Source organism: Ursus americanus, chromosome 27, assembly GCF_024610735.1.
Source record: "Ursus americanus isolate L20-20 chromosome 27, mUrsAme1.1.p, whole genome shotgun sequence".
NCBI classification, from domain to species: domain Eukaryota; kingdom Metazoa; phylum Chordata; class Mammalia; order Carnivora; family Ursidae; genus Ursus; species Ursus americanus.
The window spans coordinates 8947296-8965288 of NC_142153.1; the positions used below are offsets into that span (position 1 = coordinate 8947296).

The 17993-nt window shown below is 38.5% G+C and overlaps 1 protein-coding gene across 1 annotated transcript in view; it reads right to left on the reverse strand.

Annotated features, from left to right (window-relative positions):
- Positions 1-10800: 10800 nt before the first annotated feature.
- Positions 10801-17993, reverse strand: part of LOC148107619 (A disintegrin and metallopeptidase domain 3-like) — a 118568-nt gene continuing 111375 nt past the window's right edge. The window contains exon 20 of the mRNA XM_087856317.1: positions 10801-10935. The gene's annotated coding sequence lies outside the window, so the exon portion shown is untranslated. The remainder of the gene's footprint in view (positions 10936-17993) is intronic.

The window sequence follows — 17993 nt, forward strand, 5'->3', positions numbered from 1 at the left end:
CCCAGTTTATGCTGAGGGGCATTGGAGTGGAGATATGTTCCCAACCAGCTCCATTGTCCCCAGAGAGGCATCTCTGTAAATGCTGTCTCAGGGAAGCACTCCAAGAAGAATGAATAGTCTCCCCACTGTGTATCCCAGGCATTCTTCAAATCCCTGTTTCCATGCTCTCTGCCTCCAGGTTGTTTGCCTGCTTTCTTTCCAGGAGCAGGAAAGTGAACACTAGGCTCTATCCCAGCCATGCTCATTGACCTTTAAAACTCCAGGATTTAATCCCTGCTGCTATAAGAACTCACAAAATTCAGCCCCTCTCATATTGTAAGCCAATGGCTTCTCCTTGTATGTTCCCCTGTGTGCTCCTCTCTCTCTCTCTCTCTCTCACCCATCTCTGTGACCATGGCTCCCCCCATTCCATAGCACCCATGACCCATTTCTCCCCTAAATGATGTCTTTGTACTTCCTACTTTCTTCAGTGTGGCCCCTTCTCTCCCTTAGTTGTGAAATGTGTTCTTTCAGTCTTCAGGTCAATTTCTGGGGTATTTAGGAAGATTTGATAGTTATATGATTGTATTCCTGGAAGAGACAAACCTAGGGTCCTCCTACTCCACTGCCATCTTCCTCCTCCAGACCGCAGGTTTTTGTTTTGTTTTGTTTTTAACATAAAACCAGCTAAGATCTCAGTAGGAAGACACTCCTGAGAGAATTTAAAAGATTGGGATCCAATACGTTATAACCAAGACTTCAGAAAGCAATTAATCAATTACCAAAAGGACAATACCCTCAGGAAAACAGATTCTGGATAACATTAGGAAGCTTAAACAAAAAGAGGGATCTCAAATCCAAGAAGATACTTTCCAAACCAAACGAAGACGACTACTCACAGAAACGGAGAGCACAAATGAGCTCAAATGTGTACATTAACTCCTCCGAGGTTCAGCTTATTTGCATTCCACTTCTAACACCCTGAAATGTCTTTTGAAAAGAGAAAGTTAACCAATTCAGCTGCATCCCATTGAAGTGGTGGTGGCTTCTTATTGGCTGAAGGCAAGGACAGCCTGGTCTTGCCAGACAAAGAAATATTCCTTCTTTTTGCTGGATAGTGCAAGGTGTGTTGAATGGTACATGCATGAAAGCCATGACTCCAGGCCTCCTTCACACCAATTCACTTAGGTTTCCTTATCACAATATTGATCTAGAAATCCAGAGCCATTCCCAATAAAAATCCCATCAAGCTTCTGAGTGTGTATATGTGTGCATGTGTTAGAATTTAACAAGGTAATTATAAAAGTTTTATGGACCTAAAAGACTAAGAAACCAAAACAATTTTTAAAGAAGAAAAAGATATATAAGCATATTTCATTTTATTACACTTTGTTTTATTGCACTTGGCAGCTACTGCATTTTTTACAAATTGAAAGTGGGGCAACCCTCATGAGCAATTATATAGAGAGGATTTTTCCAACACCATTTGCTCACTTCGTTTCTGTGTCACATTTTGGTAATTCTCAAAGGGTTTCAAACTTTCTCATTATTATATTTGTTGTGGTATGCATTATGTACATCCGTACACATACAGATATGTACATTGCTTTTCTGGACATAATGCTATTGCTCTCTTAATAGACTACAGTATAGGGTAAACATAACTTTTATATGCACTGAAAAACCAAAAAAATTATCAACTTACTTTATTGCAATACTTGCTATATTACAGTGGCCTGGAACCAAATCTGAAATACCTCTACTAAGCTGCAGTAATTAGTGTCTTAATGGCTTCAAAGAGACACAGATTAGTGGAACAGAATACAGATTACAGAAACAGATTATCTTTTTCATCTCTCTGTCCCTCTCACAATATCTTTATATGCATAGAAATATATATTTATACATACATGCATATACATGTATATACATATATATATTTATATGTATAAATACACACACAGACACATATTGGTTTCTTTGTAACAAAGGTAACAAGATAGTTCCATGAGAAAAGCACTGTCAGGTCAACAAGTGCTTCTAGGAAAACTACATGTTTCTGTGAGGACAGGAACCCCAAACCCTTCATCATGCCACATGTAAATACTAAGCTGAAATGGATCATTGGGCCAAACATAATTAATAAGAGTAGAAAACTTCCATAAGAAGATATAGGGGAAAAAAGAAAATTTAAGGAAAGTCTTCATGAGCATATATACTGAAATTTTTTGAGATGGGTGCAAAAGTCACTAACAAGAAAAGAAAAAAAGAAAAGATAAATTGGACTTCATTGAAATTAACAACATCTGATTTTTGAAAGATAATGCCAAGTGAAATAAGTCAAGTAGAGAAAGGCAATTATCATATGTTTTCTCTCATCTATGGAACATAAGAACTAGGAAGATCGGTAGGAGAAGAAAGGGATAAAGAAAGGGGGTAATCAGAGGAATGAAGCGTGAGAGACTATAGACTCTGAGAAACAAACTGAGGGCTTCAGAGGGGAGGGGGGTAGGGAAATGGATAGGCTGGTGATGGGTAGTAAGGAGGGCACCTTTTGCATGGTGCACTGGGTGTTATACGCAACTAATGAATCATGGAACTTTACATCAAAAACCAGGGATGTACTGTATGGTGACTAACATAATAAAAAAATATTATTATAAAGAAAAATGAAAGGCACTGTTAGGAAAGTAAAAAGTCAAATCACAGGCTGGAAAGGAAATAGAAAATATGTATATATGATAAAAGATCTGCATCAGTAATTAAAAAATAGGCAAACTGTATTAGCAGACAGTTTCCAAAAGTAGATAAGCAAATGACACAGATGTCTAATAAGTGCATGAAAAGACAATATTTATCTTCAGGGAAACTCTATTTAAAACACAGTCCTATTTAAATCACTACTACACATCCATCATAATAGCTTATATTTCAAAGACTGACATTATTAAATATTGGCCAAGGTTTGGAGCAACTGGAACTCTCATGCATTGCTTGCAGATATACGAAATAATACAAACATTTTGAAAAACAGTTTATTAAATTTGTAAAGGTAAACATACTCTTACTATAAGACCTACACAAACCACTCCTAGGTATTTACCCTCAAAGAAATTATGTAGGTCCAAAACAAGGCTTCTACATAAATTTTTACAATAACTTTAGTCATAGTAGAAAGAAAGTGGAAAAAATGCCCAGATTTCCATTAGTTGAATACATAAGGAAATTCTGGTATTTTCAATAGGGGTATATTATCCAGCAATAAAAAGAATGAAATACTAGCAAACATAAAACATGCATGAAACTCAGAAACATTGTTCAGAGTTGAACAATGGGTGCATCCTGGATGCTGCTGTTGAGGTAAAATTATAGAACAGGTGAGAATGTAATACTAGAGATCAGACTGATAGTTCCCTAGGTCAAGAGAGGTGAAATTTACTGAAAAAGGACATAACAAATTATTTTGGGATGATGGAAACATTCTGTATCTTGACTGAGTTATTTATTACATAGATATAATAAGCGTGCAATATGTTATTATCTTACTTTGCAACTTAAAATGATATCATTGATATCATTTTGATATATCTTGATATATTTATTAAAACACACATTTATATATAATTTATACATCAGTAATATATAGTATTCTTTCATTCTCTGTTATATGGATATGTACTGTAAAAAGGTAAATTGAGGCACATTAATGTGGAAGAGTTTATTTGAGCAAACAATACTTCAAGTCAGGCAGCAACAGAACCCAAATAGTTAGGGGCACACAGTGGGGAGCTAGATCAGAGGTTCTTATACAGAAGTTGTAAAAGCAAAGCAATTATTTAATTGGCTACAGTTTAAATGGGTGCACTTTTTGAGGGAAATCTAGTTACTTGGATGTTTATAATTAGTTATTTCTTGAGTTTCATTTTCTAAGATATCAATGCGTTGACTCTGCCTTAGGCTTTGGTTTGCTTATGCAGACTGCCAAAGACACTAGAGCCTCTCCGGTTTAATGTCTTCCTTATTTAACTACTCTAACAGTATATATAGAGAGAGACTTACAACTTAAAATCAATAATCAGCTGAAATAGATATTCTGCTTAGATGGTTCTTCCCAAACCTTATCACAACTTAAATTTAATATATACATATATGTCTCACTTGTCTTCTTCTGTCATTAGATTAATACAATAACATAACTTAATGACATAGGAGTGAAGAAAAGAAAAGCAGCCCCTGATATGGAAGAGTTGGCTTGGTACTATTAGCCCGCTTCAGTGTTCTGTTGTTGAACATAAATACTTCGAAAAAAGAATCAACATCAAACACAGATGCTGTGGGGCAATTAAGGATCAAGACAAAAACATGACCATTTCTTAATCTTGTCCAAATACAAACAAAATATAAACATCTGAAACAAACCAGAAAAAAATGACCAAATATGTCCTTCTTGGGCTAACTTGGGAACCTGTTGTTTGTTTAACCAATTACAGCTTTAGGATAGTTCTAGCCTTCCCGTCTCCTGGATAAGATTTATTAGATACACAATCATAGAATCACCTCTACTTAATGGACTCTTTCGAAGCCAGAGCAAAGATCTGGTACTAAAACCTTCCCCAAATACCTTAAGCCACGATCTTATAAGGCATTTTAAACATCTTCTTGCTGAGATGCCTCATGGGTCTCCATGGTCTGTGTTTACTCTCACTGCAATGACTAATATACCTAAATTGTTTGACTACAGGTGGTTCACAATTGTCTTTGGCAGAAAGGCCAAATAGAAGGAAATAAACCCACAAAAACTGCTCTCCTCAACGAAGGACCTTCTTCCCAATGTTACACCAATAAAGGCACCATGGCTTCCATAAATATACATAGGCAAACCTTGGAAGGTTGGACACCATCTGCGTAATTCCTGTAATGTTCCCGTTTCCAAGCCATTGCTTTAGTGGAATATACAGCTATCATGGCAAATTGAAAGTGCATGAAAAAAGAATCTTTTATATGTCTAAAAAAACCCAAAATGGGATATTAAGGGATTAAAGGAAGAAGAGAGATAAAGGCGGTCCACTCTAATAAATAAAAGAACATTAGTGTACTCTATTACAGAATAAAATGGCTTCAGGAATTCCATATATAAAATGTAAAAAATGTAGACAGGTAGTGGACACTTCATGTAAAACTGTTTCATGTCCTATATAGTGGCCATATACTTTTTTTATATAATAATTTTTTATTAAATTATGTCACCATACAGTACATCCCTAGTTTTTGTTGTAAAGTTCCATGATTCATTACCTACGTATAACACCCACTGCACCATGCAATATGTGCCCTCCTTAATACCCATCACCAGCCTATCCCATGGAATAGGGATAGGCTCTATCCCTCCCCTCTGAAGCCCTCAGTTTGTTTCCCAGAGTCCATAGTCTCTCATGTTTCATTCCCCCTTCTGTTTACCCCCCTTTCTTCTTCCCTTTCTTCTACCGATCTTCCTACTTCTTATGTTCCATAAATGAGCCATATACTTTTTGACAGGCAATTTGAAGTTTGAATGGATCATTCAATGGCAATGTACAAACAGAAGTAAATCAGAAAAATAGAAGAAAATAAACTTTTATGCAAAGAATTTTCCAACCAAAGAAAGCTTAATTGTAAGGGATTACATTCATTACTGGTCTTTGATTTGTGATTACCATGAGGTTGGTATATAGCATCGTCTACATATAGCAGTCTACATTATGTTGATAGTCACTTAAGTTTGAACGGATTCTTTCCTCCTCTCCTCCACATCTTAGGAATATGTTGTCACACTTTACCTCCTTTTATTTTGTGAGTGCCTTGACTGATTTTTACAGATATACATATTTTCACTGCTTTTGAGCTTTCTCTTTTCTTCACTCCTACTTATGGTCTTTCTTTTCCACTCAAAGAGTCCTCTTTAACATTTCCTGAACGAGTGGTTTAGTGGCCGTGAATTCCTTCAATTTTTTTTTTTTTTGGTCTGAGAATTTCTTTATCTCTCTTTCTATTTTGAATGATAGCATTGCTATACAGAGTATTCTTGGCTGCAGATTTTATTCCTTTCTGCACTTTGGATGTATCATGCCACTTTCTTTCAGCCTGCAAAATTTCTGCTGAAAAAATCAGTTAATAGCCTTATGGGGTTTCCCTTGTATGTAACTGTCTTCTTTTGCTGCTTTTAAGATTCTCTCTTTATCACTACTTTTTAATTAATTTTTATTTACGTATTTTAGAGAGACAGAGAGCCTGTGTGTGGGTGATTTGGGGGAAGGCAGAGGAAGTGGAAGAAAAAGAGAATCAAGAGAGAATCTGGGGCACCTGGGTGGCTCAGCCAGTTAAGCATCTTATCTCACCTCAGGTGATGATCTCAGGGTCCTGGGATTGGGACCTGCATCAGGCTATTCTGCTTGTCTATCTGCCCCTCTCCCCATACATGCTCTTTGTCTCTCTCTCTCTCTCTCTCTCTCTTCCCCTCAAATAAATAAAATCTTTTTAAAAAGAGAAGGAGAGAATCATCAAGCAGACTCCCAGCTAGCATGGAACCTAACACGGGGTTTGATCCCAGGGCTCTGAGATCATGACCTGAGCAGAAATCAAGGGTTGATGTTTAATCAACTGAGCCACCCAGGTGCCCCATCACTACTTTTATATTACTGTATGTTTTGGCGTGGATCTTTTTGGGTTGATTTTGTTCAGTTATCTCTGTAACTTTTGAATCTGGATTTCTGTTTACTTCTCCAGATTCAGACAGTTTTATTATTATTTCTTCAAATACATATTCTGTCCACTTTTCTCTTTTTTCTCTTTCTGGGATCCTTCTAATGTGAATGTTATTATGCTTGATGGGGTTGCTGAGTTCTCCAAGTCTTTTGCATAATTTTTTCTCTCATCTTCTCAGCTCGATTACTTCCCATTACTCTGTCCTCCTGGTCGCTGATTCAATTTTCTGATTCATCTAGTCTACTATTTATTTTATGTAGTATATTTTTAATTGCATTTATTGTGTTCTTCATCTCTGATTGGTTCTTTTTTTTAATCTTTTTTAAGGGTCTCACTATTGTCTTCCACTCTTTTCTCAAGCCCAGTGAGTGTCTTTATGATCATCACTTTAAATTCTCTATCAGACATATTACTTATTTCTATTTTGCTTAGGGCTCTTGCTATGATTTTGTCCCATCTTTTTTTTTTCATTTTGGACATATTCCTCTGTCTCCTCATTTTTTCTGTCTGTTTCTCTGTATTGGGAGTCGATTACATCTCCTGCTCTTGAATGCAATGGTCTTATGAAATGCCCTGTAGTGCAATGTCCACTGTTCACTAGAACAGGGGTATCTGCTATGTATGTTGCACACACCCTACTATTGTGGCTGAGCTGGATTTCCCATCAGTTCAGTCATCTGCAGTGGCTTTCCTTGCCTGTTGTGGACAGTTTTTGGTCTCGATGGTGTTAGTGGGCCAGTCTGGGGCTGACTTGGGCTTGGGTTGAGTTAGAACAGGCATTTGCCAGAGATGTGGTAGCACCACACTTCACGGTACTTTCCCTGTGTTGCCTCCTGAAAAGCTTTCATTGGTGGGTGGAGCCTGCCATCAGCCCAGCTGTCTGCCCCTGGCGCAGTGCTAAGGATGCAGTCTGACCGGCGTGTGTGGTTATCTTTTCCTCACCCTGGGGAAGCGGCCACTTGTCCAGGCTGTTTGTCCACTGCCAGGCTTGTGATACTACCTTGAATGGGCTCTGGCCAAGAGCATATTTTATGGGGTGGATCCACTAAATTGCAGAGGGGTAAGATATCCATTGTTAGCTACAAGTTAGCTAATTAGTGTTGGTGCTGCACTGGTTTTAGTTAATGACCCTGTGTTTATGCTGCAGGGTAGGGGAGGGAAATGGCACCTGCCAGCTCCTTTGTTGGTAGAGGAGTCTCCCAAATGTCTCTGTCCCTGAAGACATGCCATGAGATTAGTAAACACCTCTCCTTCCTGTATGCCCCATGTGTTTTTCACGCTGCTGCTTCTATGCTGTATTTCTGCAGGGCTACTTGTTGTGCTATCTCTTTAGGAGAAGGACTCAGTTTCCCCTTGCCTCCTGGCTCTCCCGGAGCTGAGTCTGATTTTTAAAACTCTAGCTTTTAAGTTCTGCTGGTTTTAAGAACTCACAAATTTCAACCCCTCTGGTTTGAAAGCCAAATGTTATGGAGATTTGGCTTGCCCATCAGGACTCCCCAATGTGATAGTCTGCTTCTCCATGCTTGCAGGCTCCTCCTTCCCTCTGACAGTCCCTTGAGACTCCCACCACATCTACACCATTCCTACCTCTTTCATGTGGTCTCTTCATTTAGTTGTGAAGTTTGTTCTATCAGTCTTTGGGTTGTTTTCTGGGTTAGTTACACTGATGTTAGTCTTATCTAGTGGTATCTGTGGGATGAGGTGAGATTAGAGTCATCACACTTGCCATCTTCCCAGCAATCTTCACCCTTGACCCTTGATTCAGAGAGTGGATACCTTGGCTGACATCCTCAGCCCTGGCCTGGGGGTTAGGGAGATAGAGAAGACGGAATCAGCAGTGGATTAGAAAGGGAGAGCTAGGGTTCCCAGAGCTACAGGAAACTCTCTCCAGGAAGAGTCTGGCCCTACCTGGAGATAAAAAGGGGAGGTTGAGGCACCAGTAGTCTTGCCCAGGTGGGTCTGCAGTTTTCCAAGCTCAGAGAGCAGTGCAAAGAAAAGGAACTAGGCTGGGCCAAAGCAAAGCCAGCATGGCAGGGCTAAAGGCCATTGGAAAGCTATGAGGCTTGAAGGTAGGAGTACTCAGGAGTCCACCATACTGTCCTCAGCCCTGTGAGTAAGGACAACATTTGCATTCAGTTCATGCTGGCTCACATGTAGGGCTCCCAACTGGCTGGAAACCCGTTGAGGAAGAGAAAGCACCAGAAACAAGCTTTTGCCTTTGCATACAACTTATTTGTTCTGGCTAAAGTTACATGATTAAACCCTTCATTAGTGACATAGAGGTAAATGAGCATGATTTGCTTTTCTGGTGAAGTTCTTAGTAATTTTGGTTCTCCATGTCATGGTTTTCTGGCATGTTTTATTTGGTGTGGTGGAAGAGTTAGGGGAAAATAGAAATGTTAACAACTTGTACAAGACATTTTCTATTTAAATGCTACTACAGAGTTAATTTATTATCTTTGCAAATAAGGAAAAATCAAGAATATTGATCTTGATCTGGGATAAGACCATCAAAAAGCACATTTCTTCACGTGTGTGCCTATTCTTACAGTATTAGATTGTAATCAGCTGGAGAAAGGCAAAGGAAACCTAAGTGTTTTGTTAACAGTTACTCTAAGCACTAGCAGGGAAGCTGTAGATGTGGGAAAGACAGCAAGACAAATAGGAAATGTGTCCCAGGTGCACAAGAGCATGTAACTGTCTTTGAATGTTCTAAGAGAAATCTTAAACCACACATACCCAAAACCTAACTCAACTTCTACCCATCTCTCAGCTATACCTTCTTTTATCCCAGTATAACCTATTGCAAGGATGAATTGTATGAACAGGTGCAACGTTAAACTCCAGTGAGGCTTAAAACTTGGACCTGCTAGTAGTACACTGGCATTCTCAGAAATTCTTATTAAATGAGGCAGGCCAGTGATCATAATGACCTAAAATAAGTTAGCGGCAATGAGGTTGAGGTATGGTAGAATCATCCTGATAGTGTATTTTTTTCACACAATTCACCCACTAAAGTGTATAGATGAATGATTTTAGGATTTTTCATATATTCACAGATGTGTGCTATCACCACCCCTCATCCCTGGCTCCTTAGCCCCCTCCTAAACAACCCAGCCCTACACAATCTCTAAACTTTGTCTCTATAGATGCACCTGTTCTGGATATTTTATACCAACAAATAACATATGGGTTTTATGACTGGCTTTATTCACTTAGCACAATGATTTCAAAGGTTCACCCAATTTGTAGAGGTGTCAGGATTTCATTCTTTTTTATGGCTGAGTCATATTCATTGTGCATAGATCACTATCCATACAATATTTATCCATTCATCAGTTGATGGACATTTGGAAAAGGAATCTCTTGGTTTCTGTGGTGAGGTACTCCCACCCCTGAATCAGGAGCAAAGAATCTTTGTTTATTGATGGAGACTCTGTAGGTTCTCATTAGACTCCAGCTAGGTTGATGGTTCCCTTATCCCACAATGCCTTGAGGGATGCAGAAGTGCACTCATCTCAGTAACAGGGAGATAGGGAGGCAGGCACTGGGGCAAGAAATTCTTACCCAGAAAAGCTCAGCTCTGTGAAAAAGGACTAACAAGTCTGGGTTCACCAAAGGACAAAGATATATCCTAGATCTCAGTTTACCCGAGGCCAAGGAAGTATCACCTGGAGACACAACAGTTATCTATGACCAGGAACTCAGTTCAAGCAATTCCTGAACATAGAATCATGTTAGTGACTACCTGAGGGTTCTGGGGCTGACCTTACCTAGCAACACTTCCTCTCAATATCCCAAAGCCTGGAATGGATAGAGGACAGAACCATGAGCTACTGGAAAGGTGTGACCTGTGGGTGTCTTTTCCTGCAAAGGGAGCAGTTAGCATGGCCCTGGGCATCTGAGGGTGGGCATCAGCAGTGAACAATGGAATGCTTACAGCTTGGGATGTTTTGAACCAGTTTCCTTGGTTCAAAAGAGGCAATGTTGCTTTTCCCCATAAAGGATCACAGCAGGTAGAAGAATCAATAGACACGGGCCTATATATTTCACTCTCAGGATTTAATTTTGTTTGTGAAATTGAAAGCCTTAAGCCATAACAAAAGGAGAGTCTAGCAGAGTTTTGTTTTTTCATTCTTGAAACAGGTCAGTTAATGGTGAATGTCTTGGTAACAGTCTTTCTCCAACCTATGGATTTTTGACATCGTTTAGTCACTGTTGTAAAACAAATAGAGAAAAAAAGAAATGTTAAATTTTAATCATTAATAAAAGCTCCTAATTTTACCGTGCAACTACTGCTGTAGCAAGTAATTAGCTTATAGAACACTGCTTATAGTGTCACAGTCTATGCCTGTGCTCCATGAAATTCTTAAACCCAGCTTTCCTTTTTGTTAATTGTCTGTGAATTCCCAGTAAAGGACAATATTATAAAGTGGTATGCACACACATTTCATTTACACAGTTTCAACAATTCACGTGGGTGAAAGAAAATCACCAGCAAGGAAACAGAGGGAAAGAACAATACAAATATGTGAAGAAATAAATAATAACTATTAACTTGTCTATTTTTATCTTTAGAAGAAGAGTATTTCCAGAAGACCTCTGTACATATCCAACAGGTGTCCACATACATACACATGTTCAAAACCAAACTCATTCTTCACCCCCTCCATGTCATCACTCCAACACAAGCTGGTCCTGACCCAGATAAAAAATATGTCATTAGTAAAAGGTGTCATCATCCATTGTATCAGAAATGGTTAAGTCTTTGTACTTCTCTTGTATTCTAACTCAAATACAGCCATCCAGTCACCCCTTCAATTGAGTCTACCTCTGTTATATCTCCCAAAACTTTCTTGTTCTTTTCCTCTTACTTAATCCTGCCTCATCCTGCATTTCTGTGTATTCCGTAGTCTCATAGCTGTCTCACTAGCCTGTTGTTCTTACTGAGTTTGACTGACTTTTTCCCTACTTTATCCCAATAAAAATTTAAGAATTAAAAACAAAAAACAAAAAACCATGTCATGCTGAATCTTTTCCTTACCACTTTAAAAATACTTTATATGACACATACTTTCTCACAGATGAGAAAACAAACTACTTTTCACGACATACAAGACCTTTCGGCTCTCCATTACCTGTGTAGATTTTCTATCACAATGCTCATAAATTTTAATGTAAATTTTAAAATGTATTAAGAGCACAAATTTGAAAACAAGTCTGGGTTTACATTTAACCTTGATTATCTTACTGCTTTATCAGTAAACATTATTTAAGCACTTTTTCTTACACTTTATATTCAAACTATCAATCCATTCTGTTGGGCACCTTCAAAATTTACTTCTAAAACCATCTTTACTACCCTGGTGGCAGGTACCGTCCCTTTCCTCCTAGATTATTGCAGTAGTTTCTCTGCTAGCTGGTTTCTCCACTTCTACTCTTGCCATTATACAGACTATTTTCAACAAAACAGCTTTTTATTTTATTTAATTTTTTTAACAAATCAGCCTTTTCAAGTAGAAGTCATATGCTTGAAATGAATTCTTCAGAGATTTCCCCCTTTTACTGAGAAAAAAACACAGATGGCCCCCAAGACTTCCCACAGCCTACAGGAGTTTTACTGTCTGACCTACTCACTACCACAGCCCTCTTGCTAACTCTACTCCAGCTAAACTGACATCACTTTTATTCATCAAACATTCCTGACTCATTTTTTCATGGGACCATCCAAGCGCTTGGAAAGCCGTTGCCTAGATATAAGCGTGGATACCTCTGCCAGCTCTACACCTGTATCAGACAGATTGATTTACAGTTGGAATGGAAAAGCTCTATCTTTATCTCTGGGAAAACCTGGTTGCCTGGTTTCACTTTTTGCCAAGACAATGGCAGTGGGATCTGTAATGGGCTGTTTAAAATTTAAAATAAGGAACCTTGAGGCCTTGTGCATGAGGTGTCTCTGTGGTGCACATTGCTTGCCTGCACTCTCTTTGCTGCACTGTATCCTTTACATTTAAATAAAAGCTTCCCATGAGTTGACCCTGGGAAGTCAAGTACCTCCTTTCAAATATCTCAACTGGGGAAATACTTGCACCTCCTCCAGCTCTTTGTTTACATATCCCTTGCTGAATAGGGCTCACTCACTCAATCATATTCAAAATCTCTATCTAGTTCCTTCCTCACCACCAACTCTCCCATTTACACATACTGACAAATAAGACCATTTGACATTAATGGTAGTATTTAGAAATGTTTTCTTCGGTGGCAGATGGTAAACAGAGATCCATTGACTTAACTCTCCATCGATGTAAAGTATGGAGGAATGGCAAATTAGTAACTGGATGAACTCTTGATTTCACTCATGGTTGAATTCTTAGTTTTTCCATTCACTGCCAGTGATAGGTGAAATGTGTCAAATATTAGGATTTCTTTATGTATATGACTTATAAATTTGAATATATAGGTACATGAATGTATATATGTACATATACAGACAATTTATGGTTATCTATTCTGAATATATACAAATGCCAACTTTATCCCCTTTTAGAATAGAGAATTTAGAATTTTCTATTAGAATTTTCTATTAGAATTTAGAATAGAGAATTTTCTTTCTAACCTGGAGCACATTTATCATTTTGCCTTGCATCTACTAGATCCTCAATAAATGCAAATTCCATTTTCCATCACTATGTATATATCAGGCTATATGAGTCAAAATTGTGAAGTTCTTAAGAGTTCAACCCTGGGTGGAAATGAGAGTGAATCTGGCAGAAATTAAGAATGCTATGGATCAAATGCAGTCTAAACTGGATGCTCTGATAGCCAGGGTAAAAGAGGAGGAAGGATGAATTAGTGAATTGGCAGATGGAATGATAGAAAGAAGAAAAAAATGGGAACTTGGCTGAAAAAAAATTCAATCTCAAGAATGGTGATTACGGGAGATTACTGACTCAAGGAAACGTTCCAATGTCAGAATCATTGGTATCCCCGAGGGGTGGAGAAAGAGAGAGGTCTAGATAGATATTTGAACAATCGTAGCTGAGAACTTCCCTAATCTGGTTAAGGAAACAATCATTCGTGTCCAAGAGGCAGAGAGGACACCTCCCACGATCAGTGAGAACAGACCAATACCATGTCACATAATAGATCTTAGATCCAAGGAAAAAATCTTGAAATGGGCCAGGGGGAAGGGAATCCTCACCTATAGAGGGAGGAACATCTGAATAACATCAGCACTGTCTACAAAGACCTGGCAAGCCAGAAAAAACTGGCAAGACATATTCAGAGCACTAAGTGAGAAGAACATGCAGCCAAGGATTCTTTATCCAGCAAGGGTGTCATTCAGAATGGATGGAGAGACAAGAACTGGCAGAAACTGAAAGACTATGTGACCACCAAGCTGGCCCTACAAGAAATATTAAGCGGGGTTCTCTAAAAGTTAAAAAACCCAAGAGTGATACACAACAGAAATTTATAATCTACAGAAACTTCAAGGCAGCATGACATCATTAAATTATACCTCTCAATAATCACTCTCAATGTGAATGGCCTAAATGGTCCCATAATGCCACAGGGTTGCAGATTGGATAAAAAGACATGACCCATCCATATGCTGCTTAAAGAGACTCATTTTGAACCTAAAGATACATCCAGACTGAAAGTGAAGGGATAAAGAACCATTTTTCATGCCAACGGACTTCAAAAGAAAGCTGGGGTAGCAATTCTCATACCAGACAGATTAGATTTTAAGCTAAAGACTGTAGTTAGAGATACAGGAGGACACTATATTATTCCTCAAGGGTGTATCCAACAAGAGGATCTAACAAGTATAAATATCTATGCCCCCGACAGGGGAGGAGCTAGATACACAAGCCAACTCTCACCCAGAATAAAGAGACATATAGATAATAATATAATAATAGTAGGGAACCTAAACACTCCACTCTCAGCAATAGACAGATCACCTAAGCAGAAAATCAACAATGAAACAAGAGCTTTAAATGACATACTGGACCAGATGGACCTCATAGATATATATAGAACTCTACAGCCCAGAAAACAGAGTATTCATTCTTTTTGAATGCACATGGAACTTTCTTCAGAATAGACCACATACTGGGTCACAAAACAGGTCTCCAAAGATACCAAAAGACTGAGATTATTCCCTGCATATTCTCAGACCACAATGCTTTGAAACTGGAACTCAATCACAAGGAAAAATTTGGAAGAAGCTCAAGCACTTGGAAACTAAGAACCATCCTGCTTAGGAATGATTGGGTAAACCAGGGAATTAAAGAAGAACAAAATCAATTTATGGAAACTAATGAAAATGAAAACACATCAGTCTAAAACCTATGGGACACTGCAAAGGCAGTCCTAAGGGGAAAACACATAGCCATCCAAGCCTCACTCAAAAGAATAGAGAAATCTAAAATGCAGTTTTTATATTCTCACCTCAAGAAGCTGGAGCTGGAACAGAAGAACAGAACTAACGCACGCACAAGAAGGCAGGTGATCAAGATTAGAGCACAGATTTAATGAATTAGAAACCAGGAGCACAGTAGAACAGATCAACAGAACTAGAAGCTGGTTCTTTGAAAGAATAAATAAGATCCATAAGCCACTGGCCAGACTTATTCAAAAGAATAGAGAAAGGACCCAAATTAATAAAATTATGAATGAAAGGACAGAGATAATGACTGACACCAATGAAATAGGAAGGATCATTAGAAACTTTTATCAACAGCTTTATGCCAATAAATTAAACAACCTGGAAGAAAGGATGCCTTCCTGGAAACCTATAAACTACCAAGACTGAAACAGGAAGAAATTGATTATTTAAACAGACTGATGAATTATGAAGAGTTTGGAGCAGTGATCAAAAACCTCCCAAAAAATAAGACTCCAGGGCCTGATGGATTCCCTGGGGAATTCTACCAAACATTCAAAGAAGAAATAATACCTATTCTCCTGAAGCTGTTTCAAAAAATAGAAACAGAAGGACAACTACCAAACTCATTCTATGAGGCCAGTAGTACCTTGATCCCCAACCCAGGCAAAGAACCCATCAAAAAGGAGAATTACAGACCGATATCCCTGATGAATATGGACACCAGAATTCTCAACAAGATCCTAGCTAATAGGATCCAATAGTACATTAAAAGGATTATCCATCATGACCAAGTGGGATTCTTCCCTGGGATGCAAGGGTGGTTCAACATTTGCAAATCGATCAGTGTGATAGATCCCATTCATATGAGAAGAGACAAGAACTATATGATCCTTTCAATTGATGCAGAAAAAGCATTTGACAAAATACAGCATCCTTTCCTGAATAAAACTCTTCAGTGTAGGGATAAAGGGAACATTCCTCAATTTAAAAAAAACCATCTATGGGGACACCTGGGTAGCGTAGTCGTTAAGGGTCTGCCTTCAGCTCAGGGCGTGATCCCACCATTCCGGGATCGAGTCCCACATCGGGCTCCTCCACTGGGAGCCTGCTTCTTCCTCTCCCACTACCATGCTGTGTTCCCTCTCTTGCTGGCTGTCTCTCTGTCAAATAAATAAATAAAATCTAAAAAAAAAAACCATCTATGAAAAGCCTACAGCAAATATCATTCTTATGATAGGGAACATGACAAGGATGCCCACTGTCACCATTATTGTTCAACAAAGTATTAGAAGTCCTAGAAACATCAATCAGAAAACAAAAAAGAATAAATGTATTCAAACTGGCAAAGAAGAAGTCAAACGCTCTCTCTCCGCAGATGACATGGTACTTTATATGGAAAACCCAAAAGACTCCACCGCAAATTACTAGAACTCATAGAACAATTCAGTAATGTGACAGGATATAAAATCAATGCTCAGAAATCAGTTGTATTTCTATACATGATCAACGATACTGAAGAAAAAGAAATTAGGGTATAGATACTATTTACAATAGCAACAAAAATCATAAGATATCTCGGAATAAACTTAACCAGAGAGGTAAAGGGTCTATACTCTAGAAACTACAGAACACTGATGAAAGACATTGAAGAAGACACTAAAAGATGGAAAAACATTCCATGCTCATGGATCGGAGGAACAAGCATATTTACAATGTCTATGCTACCCAGAGCAATCTACACTTTCAACGCCATCCCAATCAAAATAACGATGACATTTTTCAAAGAGTAGAACAATCCTGAAATTTGTGTGGAACCATAAAAGACCCCAAATTGCCAAGTACATGTTGAAAAAGAAAACCAAAGCTGGGGGTATCACGTTGCCTGATTTCAAGCTATACTACAAAGCTCTGATCACCAAGACAACATGGTGTTGGCACAAAAACAGACACGTAGTCAAATGAAACAGAATCAAGAACCCAGAAATGGACCCTCGGCTCTTTGGGCAACTAATCTTTGACAAAGCAGGAAAAAACATCCAGTGGGAAAAGACAGTCTCTTCTTTAAATGGTGCTGGGAAAATGGGACAGCTATATACAAAAGAATCAATCTTGACCTCTCTCTCACACCATACACAAAAATAAACTCGAAGTGGATGAGACCTCTATGTGAGACAGGAATCCATGAAAATCATACAGGAGAACATAGGCTGTAACCTCTTCGACATCGGTCGGCCACAGCAACTTCTTTCATGACATGTCTCCAAAGGCAAGAGAAACAAAAGAAAAAACGAACTTTTGGGATTCCATCAAGATCAAAAGTTTCTGCACAGAGAAGGAAACAGTCATCAAAACAAAGAGGCAACCCGCGGAATGGGAGAAAATATTTGCAAATGAAACTACAGATTAAAGGCTGGTATCCAAGATCTATAAAGAACTTCTCAAACTCAATACATGAGAAACAAATAATCAAATCAAAAAAATGGGCAGAAGATATGAACAGACACTTTTCCAATGATTACATATAAATGGCTAACAGACACATGAAAAAATGTTCAAAATCATTAGCCATCAGGGAATATTCAAATCAAAACCACATTGAGATACGACCTTACTCCAGTTAGAATGGCAAAAATGGACAAGGCAAGAAACAACAAATGTTGGAGAGCATGTGGAGAAAGGGGATCCCTCTTACACTGTTGGTGGGAATGTGAGTTGGTTCAGCCACTTTGGAAAAGAGAGTGGAGGTCCCTGAAAATGTTAAAAATAGAGCTACCCTATGACCCAGCAATTGCATTACTGGGTATTTACACCAAAGACACAGAAGTTTTGAAGAGAAGGGCCATATGCACCCCAATGTTCATAGCTGCATTGTCCACAAGAG